Source organism: Gigantopelta aegis, chromosome 3 (assembly GCF_016097555.1).
Source record: "Gigantopelta aegis isolate Gae_Host chromosome 3, Gae_host_genome, whole genome shotgun sequence".
Classification (NCBI taxonomy): domain Eukaryota; kingdom Metazoa; phylum Mollusca; class Gastropoda; order Neomphalida; family Peltospiridae; genus Gigantopelta; species Gigantopelta aegis.
Window position 1 is genome coordinate 77,513,904 of NC_054701.1, and position 8,578 is coordinate 77,522,481.

Genomic DNA, 8,578 nt, shown 5'->3' on the forward strand with positions numbered 1-8,578 from the left:
CGAACTTTGACCCAGCCGGAAGTTATTTGGTATAGTACTACCTATACTGATAACATACATTTTTTCAAAAAGTGTCCAGCTATGTGTCTTTATGACAACCAGGATCTGGTGTATTCTGACATAAACTGACAACCTCACTGAAAACTGTTGTTTCTACAGTGCAACCTAATATAATGTACCCCTCAAAAAGCATAATATTGCATATAGTTTTGTACAAATGCAATATGTCATATTAAACAACAAAATGTTTTAAAATAAAACTCCTGAAGATATTTACTTTCAGTTGGGTGTGTGTACTCAGGTATATATGTAGAGACAACAAAGATAGTCAGAGTACCTCTACCCCTTTAAAGAATTCCATTAAAACACATGCATTTGATTGACCCCTAGATTATGAAGACCTTAACAGGCACATCAAAGAAATATCAGTATTAAAAAAATACACTGTCTGAGGAAGGAAACACAAACATGACTGTACCTGTATGAAGTAATGACTTAATGTCCTGAACATTAGTGTTGGGGGGAAATCCTGTATGCTGGGTGTGGGTGTCTTCAAGTTACCAGGTGTAGGAATTTCAAATCCATCGGCCATGCTGATTTTCATAATGAACTATCAAAACCAATGGCAGCCACCAATATTCCTGACTATATTTTATTTATAGCCTACTGTAGTTGGAGGTTTTAATAGTTGTGATATCTGGAATAATCATGCAGCTTTAACACATTTATTTTTGATTAATTACCGAAAAAAACTATTTTTAAATGACAAAATTACCCGAACATCTATTTTCTTGCATTATTTTCTAATCCGGATGAATACAATATGTACATTAGATGTATTCCTACAATCTGTAATCCAGCATTTTATTAGCTAGTAATATTAGGTAATACAGCTTTAACAATAAAATAAATTATCAACTTAATCCAAGGCAGATAATCAAATCTGAAAAAAATTGGTTCTGAATCTAGTATAAACTCAAAATGCTTTTCATGAGAGCTAACTAAGTGATTATTAAGAAACAAAAATGATCTGGAGATCTAAGTATATGTTTAACAACCTTATTGTTATGTACAAATAAGAACAGAAGGCACAATAGTGACAACAAATTTAATTATGTTTTTGATAAAGTTTTTCTTCAAATTTACTTTAAATTTTGCATAAAACTACAAATTTGTCTAAAATATAACTTAGCACCCTATAAATATGTCAAAATGACAATAAAAATCAACTTCTTTACAAATTTGAGTTTTCAGAATTTCATACATAAAAAATTAACAATGTTAATGGAAACTAAAGACATTAACCCACTATTGGCACATGCTATTTTTAATATAAAAATAAATTGCTATTAAAATCTTAGTTCAGGTTGCCTATATATAATACCATATTTAAGAGCAGTTGTATATGGCAAGTCAAATACCATGTAAAAAGAAATTATTGAAATCTTTACAGTATGAATTATAGGCCAAAACCAACTTTTCTTCAGTGCCAACTTTGATTCAAACTCCATTCAGAGCCATGTACAGAGATTATTGTCAAGGTCAAGGTCATTGTGAACTTGCATGATCGAGTGATGGCTAATTAATCAACCAGTATAGTTTAATTAAATAAAATGACAAAATCATAATATTTTTTATTATGCACTGAATATGTGCTATAGGGTGTACACTACCAAATCAAATCCCATAGACGACAATAGTAACATATACGGCTAAAACTCCTACCTGCAACGTATCAACCGACATAAACGCCACGGATATAAAATACTACCACCCCTTGCGCTTAAAGTGAATCAGAAAAAAATGGGGGTCAAGCTGCTCGTTTCTGAGATAACGGGTAGCGTCTATGACTACCCTAGTTTCGCACAAAATTTGAGTACTTTTTTTTACAGGTACCCCATACATGTTTCAAGCACAAGGCTACTTGACACATTGGTACTAGATGAAATAAAATTGCACATTTATTTTACCCAGATGAAACTATTATTTTTTACAACCAACACACTCACATTTATAACCAATCACAGGACTTGTGGTGTTCACTTCTCTATCAAAAGTTCGGTGCACCTCGAACTTTGACCCAGCCGGAAGTTATTTGGTATCGTACTACCTGAAGTGCTTGCGTCGCAGGATCGAACCACCTCGGTGAATCTATTCAACTGATTGTTGTTGTTTTTTGTCATTACAACCAGTGCACCACAACTGGTCAAAAGTCGTGGTATGTGTTTTCCTGTCTGTGGGAGGGTGCATATAAAAGATCCCTTGCTGCATTAGGGGAAATGTAGCGGGTTTCTTTTAATGACTACACGATGTACGCGTCAGACGTAACAAATGTTTGACATCCAAAAGCCGATGATTCGTTAATGTTTAACATTTTGTAGAAAATGTAGCGGGTTTCCTTTGATGACTACGTGTGAGAATTACCTAATGTTTCACATCCAATAGCCGATGATTCATTAATCAATGTGTTCTAGTGGTGTTGTTAAAAAAAACCCACTTTTATGTGCGCTATTCTGTATTGTATGTTGCCTTTACAAAAAAAATTTTTAAAAAATTAACGACACTACTAGAGCACATTGATTTATTAATCATCGGCTATTGGATGTCAAACATTTGGAAATTTGACATATAGTCTTAGAGAGGAAACCCGCTACTTTTTTTTCCATTAGTAGCAAGGGGTCTTTTGACTTAACCATACATATATTCAATGACGCACTGGCACAGGGGATATTAAAATCCTTTATTGCCTTTACAAATTTCCTCATGCCGTTACCGAGACCCGAACCTATGGCACACAATCGCCGGCAATTGTTGGGCCGGAACGCTACCAATCAGACCAACTACGTTCCACAAAAATAGAACGATCGTTAGTGGACCATATTCGTACCGGTCCAACAACCACGCGGTTCTAAGGCCCCATGGCTTGGCAACGTTTGACTTACATGCAGATGTGGACAGACCTGGCACTGGCTATATATGTATTTTTATATTTTGAATATCTCTATTGTATGTATGTCGGGTTTTGACTTAAACATACATATATTCAATGACGCACTGGCAAAGGGGATATTAAAATCCTTTATTGCCTTCACAAATTTCCTCATGCCGTTACCGAGACCCGAACCCGTGGCACCCAATCGCCCGCAATGTATGTATATGTATGTATGTATATATATATATATATATATATATATATATATATATATATATATATATATATATCTATATATATATATAGGCGTATATATCTATATATATATATATATAATATACACACACACACACACACATACACACACACACACACAGCAGTCAGATGACTCTCGAACAAATAGGAGTCACGAAAATAATGGGAATTTCCCACAACAAACCAAAGCTGGATGACCCGGACGCTACTTGACAAAAACAAAGCAAAACCCCCAGCAACAATCAGTTGAACAGTAATCGCTTACATAGCGTTCGGAAAACAATACCAGTATTGGTGACTTGCATTCATATTACACAAAGGTAAGCATAATATCTAGTATATGAAAATTCACGCAACAACGTAATATGTCATTGTTGTACTATTCAATTCAACTTTAAGAAAATGATTTATGTTTGTATAAGTTTATTAGCACAGCTTATGTTAGTCCCGGTAAACATAGGCGTACGGGCTCCCATTTTTGTAAGGGGGCAGGCTGGCTTTTGCCCGATTTAAACGAAAATGCCCGAATCTGAATAACAACATTTATTCATATTAGCATTACTGCCAAACAGCTATACATGGTTGCAAACGAATCACTACGCATTTTTACATGGATTACAACTAATTTTGAGAGTAGAATGATGAAAATACAGATGTAAAAATGTCTCAGGTTAGAATATTTTACCCGTATATCTGTATCATTTTTGCCCGAATTTGAGGTTTTGCTCCTGCCCTCTGTCTCGTACGCTGATGGTAATATGTCATTGTTGTACTATTCAATTCAACTTTTTTAACAAATATGCTTTATGCTTGTATAAGCTTATCAGCACTGCTTATATTAGTTTCGATACATCTGCCGTCAATGAGGTTGACGTCAAATTCATATCCATGTATTTGACTGGGGGATGTGATCCACTGACAACTAACCACTAACACACTGTCCTGGACCGCGTTTTACGAAAACGATCTTAGCACTAAGTTTATCTTAACTGCATAATTACGTTCTAAGATCGCTTCGTAAAACCACGTTAGACACTTAAGATGAGCGTAGCTCTAAGATAGCTTCGTAAAACCACGTTAGACACTTAAGGTGAGCTTAGCTCTAAGATCGCTTCGTAAAACCACGTTAGACACTTAAGATGCGCTTACGTTTACGATCGCTTCGTAAAACCACGTTAGACACTTAAGGTGAGCTTAGCTCTAAGATCGCTTCGTAAAACGTGTCGATGGACAGGCAGTGTGCTTGAAACTTAATCGGATATAAACACGTAAAAGTGGGTGGGTGGTAGTGGTAGGTGAGTAGGTGGTGGTGGTAGGTAGTAGTGGTGGTGGTGGTGGTGGTGTGTGGTGTGTGGTGGTAGGTAGTTGTGGTGGGTGGTGGTGGTAGGTGTGTGGTGTGGTGGTGGTGGTGGTGGTGGGTGTAGTGGTGGTGGTGGTAGTAGTGTGGTGGTGGTGGTGGTGGTAGTAGGTGGTGGTGGGTGGTGGTGGTGGTAGTGGTGTGTTTTGTAGTGTGTGTGTGTGGGGGTGGTGGTGGGTGGTGGTGGTAGTGGTAGGTAGGTGGTGGTGGTAGTGTGGGTGGTGGTGGTAGTGGTAGTGAGTGGTGTGGTGGTGGTGGTGGTAGTAGTGGTTGGGGTGGTGGTAAGTGGTAGTGGTAGGTAGTGGTAGTGGTAGTGGTGGTGGTGTGTGGTGGTAGTAGTGGTAGTAGTAGTAGTGGTGGTAGTAGTAGTAGTAGTAGTAGTGTGGTAGTAGTAGTGGTAGTGTAGTGGTGGTGGTAGTGGTAGGTGAGTGGTGGTGGTAGTGGTAGTGGTAGTAGGTGGGGTAGTGGTAGTAGTGGGTAGTAGTAGGTGGTAGCTGGTGTGTGGTGGTGTGGTGTAGTGTGGTGGTAGTGGTAGGTAGTAGTAGTTGTAGTGGTGGTGGTAGTGGTAGTGGTAGGTGGTGGTGGTGGTGGGTGGTGGTGGTGGTAGTGGTAGTGGTGGTGGTGGGTGTAGTAGGTGTGTGTGGTGTGGTGTAGTAGTGGGTGGTGGTGTGGTGGTGGTAGGTGGTAGGTGGTGGTAGTGGTAGGTGTAGTAGTGGTAGTGGTGTAGTAGTAGTTGTAGTAGTGGTAGGTGGTGGTGTAGTAGTGGTAGGTGGTGGTAGTAGTAGTAGGTGGTGGTGGTGGTAGTAGTGTTTGTAGTGGTGGTGGTGGTGGTAGTGGTAGTGGTTATGGTGGTGGTGGTAGTGTGGTAGTGGTAGTGGTGGTAGTGGTGAGTAGGTGTGTAGTGGTGGTAGGTGGTAGTGGGTGGTGGTAGTAGGTAGTGGTGGGTGTGTGGTAGTAGTGTAGTGGTGGTGGGTGGTGGTGGTGTAGTGTGGTGTAGTGGTGGTGGTAGTAGTGGTGGTGTGGTAGTAGTAGTGGTGTAGTAGTAGTAGTAGTAGTAGTGGTAGTGGTGGTGGTAGTAGTAGTAGTGGTAGTGGTAGTGGTAGGTGGTGGTAGTGGTAGTGGTGGTGGTAGTGGTAGTAGTAGTGGTAGTGTGTAGTGTGGTGGTGGTGGTAGTAGTGGTGGTGGTGGTGGTAGTAGTAGTGGTAGTGTGGTAGGTAGTAGTAGTAGTGGTGGTGGTAGTGTAGTAGTGTGGTGGTGGTGTAGTAGTGTGGTGGTGGTAGTAGTGGTAGTGTGGTAGTGGTGTGGTGGTGGTGGTAGGTGGTGGTAGGTGGTGTGTTTTGGTAGTAGTAGTAGTAGTGGTGTGGTTTATGGTAGTGGTAGTGGTGGTTGTAGTAGTGGTAGTGTGGTAGTAGTAGTGGTAGTGGTAGTGGTGGTAGTGGTGGTGGTAGTGTGTGTGGTTGGTAGGTAGTGGTAGTGGTAGTGGTGGTGTGGGTAGTAGGTAGTGGGTGGTGGTGGTAGTAGTAGTAGTGTAGTAGTAGTAGTAGTGGTGGTAGTGGTAGTAGTGGTGTAGTGGTGGTAGTGGTGGTGGTGGTGGTGGTAGTGGTAGTGGTAGTGGTAGTGGTGTGTAGTGGTGTAGTAGTGGTAGTAGTAGTAGGTAGTAGTAGTGGTAGTGGTGGTGGTGGTGTTAAGTAGTATTGGTAGTAGTGGTGTGGTAGTTAATGTAGTGGTAGTGGTGGTGGTGGTGGTGGGTGGTGGTGGTGTGTTGTAGTGGTAGTGGTAGTGGTAGTGGTGGGTGGTGGTAGTGGTGGTGTGTGGTGGTTAGTAGTGGTAGTGTAGTGGTTGTAGTAGTGGTAGGTGTGTGGTAGTTAGTGGTAGTAGTAGGTGTTGTTGGTGTAGTGGTGGTAGTAGTGGTGGTTGGTAGTGGTAGTAGTGTGGTAGTGGTGGTAGTAGTGGTGGTGGTGGTGGTGGTGGTAGTGTAGTGGTAGTGGTGTGGTTGTTAGTGTAGTGGTAGTAGTGGTGGTAGGTGGTAGTGTGGTAGTGGTGTAGTTGTTGTAGTAGTGGTAGTGGTGGTGGTAGTAGTAGTGGTAGTGGTGGTGGTGGTGGTAGTAGTGGGTAGGTGGTAGTGGTGGTGGTAGTAGTAGTAGTGTGTAGTGTAGTGAGTGGTGTTAGTGGTAGTAGTAGTGGTGGTGTTAGTAGTGTAGTGGTGTGTGGTGGTGGTAGTGGTGGTGGTGTGTAGTAGTAGTAGGTAGTGGTGGTGTTAAGTGGTGGTAGTGTGTAGTAGTGGTGGTGGTAGTGGTAGTAGTAGTGGTAGTAGTAGTAGTAGTGGTGGGTGTGGTGTAGTGTGTGGTGTTAGTGTGTAGTGATGTGGTGGTGGTGGTAGTGGTAGTGGTGTGGTGGTGGTAGTGGTAGTGGTGTGGTGGTAGTGGTGTAGTGGTAGTGGTGTAGGTGTAGTAGTGGTAGTAGTAGTGGTGTAGTAGTTGTGTGTAGTAGTGGTGGTGGTGTTGTTAGTACTAGTGTGTGGTGTGTAGTGGTGTAGTAGTGGTGTGTAGTAGTGGTGGTGGTGTGGTAGTTGTGGTAGTGGTGGTGTGGTGTTGTAGTAGTGTAGTAGTGGTGGTAGTAGGTAGTGGTAGTAGTAGTAGTAGTGTAGTGGTGGTAGTAGTAGTAGTGGTGGTGGTGGTGGTTGGGTAGTGGTGGTGGTAGTGTGGTAGTAGTAGTAGTGGTAGTGGTGGTGGTGGTGGTAGTAGTAGTGTGTAGTGGTAGTGTGTAGTAGTAGTGGTAGTAGTGTGGTAGTAGTAGTGGTGGTGGTGGTAGTGTGTAGTGTGGGTGGTGGTAGTGGTAGTGGTGGTGGTAGTGGTGTGGTGGTGGTAGGTGAGTGTAGTGGTGGTGGTGGTAGTAGTGGTAGTGGTGTGTGGTAGTAGTAGTAGTAGTAGTAGGTGTGTGGTGGTGGTGGTGGTAGTGGTAGTGGTAGTGGTTGTAGTGTAGTGGTGGTGGTAGTGGTGGTGGTGTAGTGGTGGTGTGTGGTGGTGGTAGTAGTAGTGGTGGTGGTAGTAGTGGTGGTAGTAGTAGTGGTAGTGGTGGTGGTGGTAGTAGTAGTGTAGTGTAGTGGTGTTGTTAGTAGTAGTAGTAGTGGTAGTGGTGGTAGTAGTAGTGTAGTGTGGTGGTTGTTAGTAGTGGTAGTGGTGTGTGGTAGGTGGGTGGTGGTGGTGGTGGTGGTGGTAGTAGTGGTAGTGGTAGTAGTGTGTGGTAGTAGTAGTGGTAGTGTGTGGTAGTAGTGGTAGTGTAGTGGTAGTGGTGTGGTAGTGGTGGTGTGTGGTGTGGTGTGGGTGGTGGTGGTGGTAGTAGTAGTGGTGGTGTGAAGTGGTGGTGGTAGTAGTGTAGTGGGTGGTAGTGGTGGTGGTGGTAGTAGTGGTAGTAGTAGTGGTGGTGGTGTGGTGTGTGGTGGTAGTGGTAGTGGTGTAGTGTTGTGGTAGTGGTAGTAGTAGTGGTGGTGGTGTGGTGTGGTGGTAGGTAGTAGTAGTGGTAGTGGTAGTGGTAGTGTAGTAGTGGTAGTGGTGGTGTTGGTGTAGTAGTGGTGTAGTGGTGGTAGGTGGTAGGTGGTGGTGGTGTGGTGTGGTAGTAGTAGTGTGGTAGTGGTAGTGGTGGTAGTAGTGGTGGTGGTAGGTGTAGTAGTAGTAGGTAGTGGTAGTAGTAGTGGTAGTAGTGGTAGGTGGTAGTGTGGGTGGTGGTGGTAGGTGTAGGTGGTAGTGGTGGTGGTGGTGGTGGTAGTAGTGGTAGTGGGTAGTGTAGTGTGGTAGTGGTAGTGGTAGTGGTAGTAGTAGTAGTGGTGTGTAGTGGTGGTAGTAGTGGTAGTGGTAGGTGGTAGGTGTGGTGGTAGTAGTGTTTGGTGTGGTAGTGGTGGTAGTGTTGGTGTGTGAGTAGTGTGGTGGTGTGGTGGTTAGTGTAGTGGTAGTGGTGGTGGTAGGTGTAGGTGGTAGTGGTGTGGTGGTAGGTAGTGGTAGTGGTGTGTGTGGTGTAGTAGTAGTAGTTGTGTGGTG

The 8,578-nt window shown here is 42.9% G+C and overlaps 1 protein-coding gene and 1 pseudogene across 1 annotated transcript in view; one reads left to right on the forward strand and one right to left on the reverse strand.

The window, feature by feature from the left end:
* Positions 1 to 3,385: 3,385 nt before the first annotated feature.
* Positions 3,386 to 8,578, forward strand: part of LOC121392796 (toll-like receptor 13) — a 22,337-nt gene continuing 17,144 nt past the window's right edge. Inside the window, exon 1 of the mRNA XM_041523874.1 lies at positions 3,386 to 3,507. The gene's annotated coding sequence lies outside the window, so the exon portion shown is untranslated. The remainder of the gene's footprint in view (positions 3,508 to 8,578) is intronic.
* On the reverse strand, positions 4,753 to 7,963 carry LOC121368853 (annotated as a pseudogene).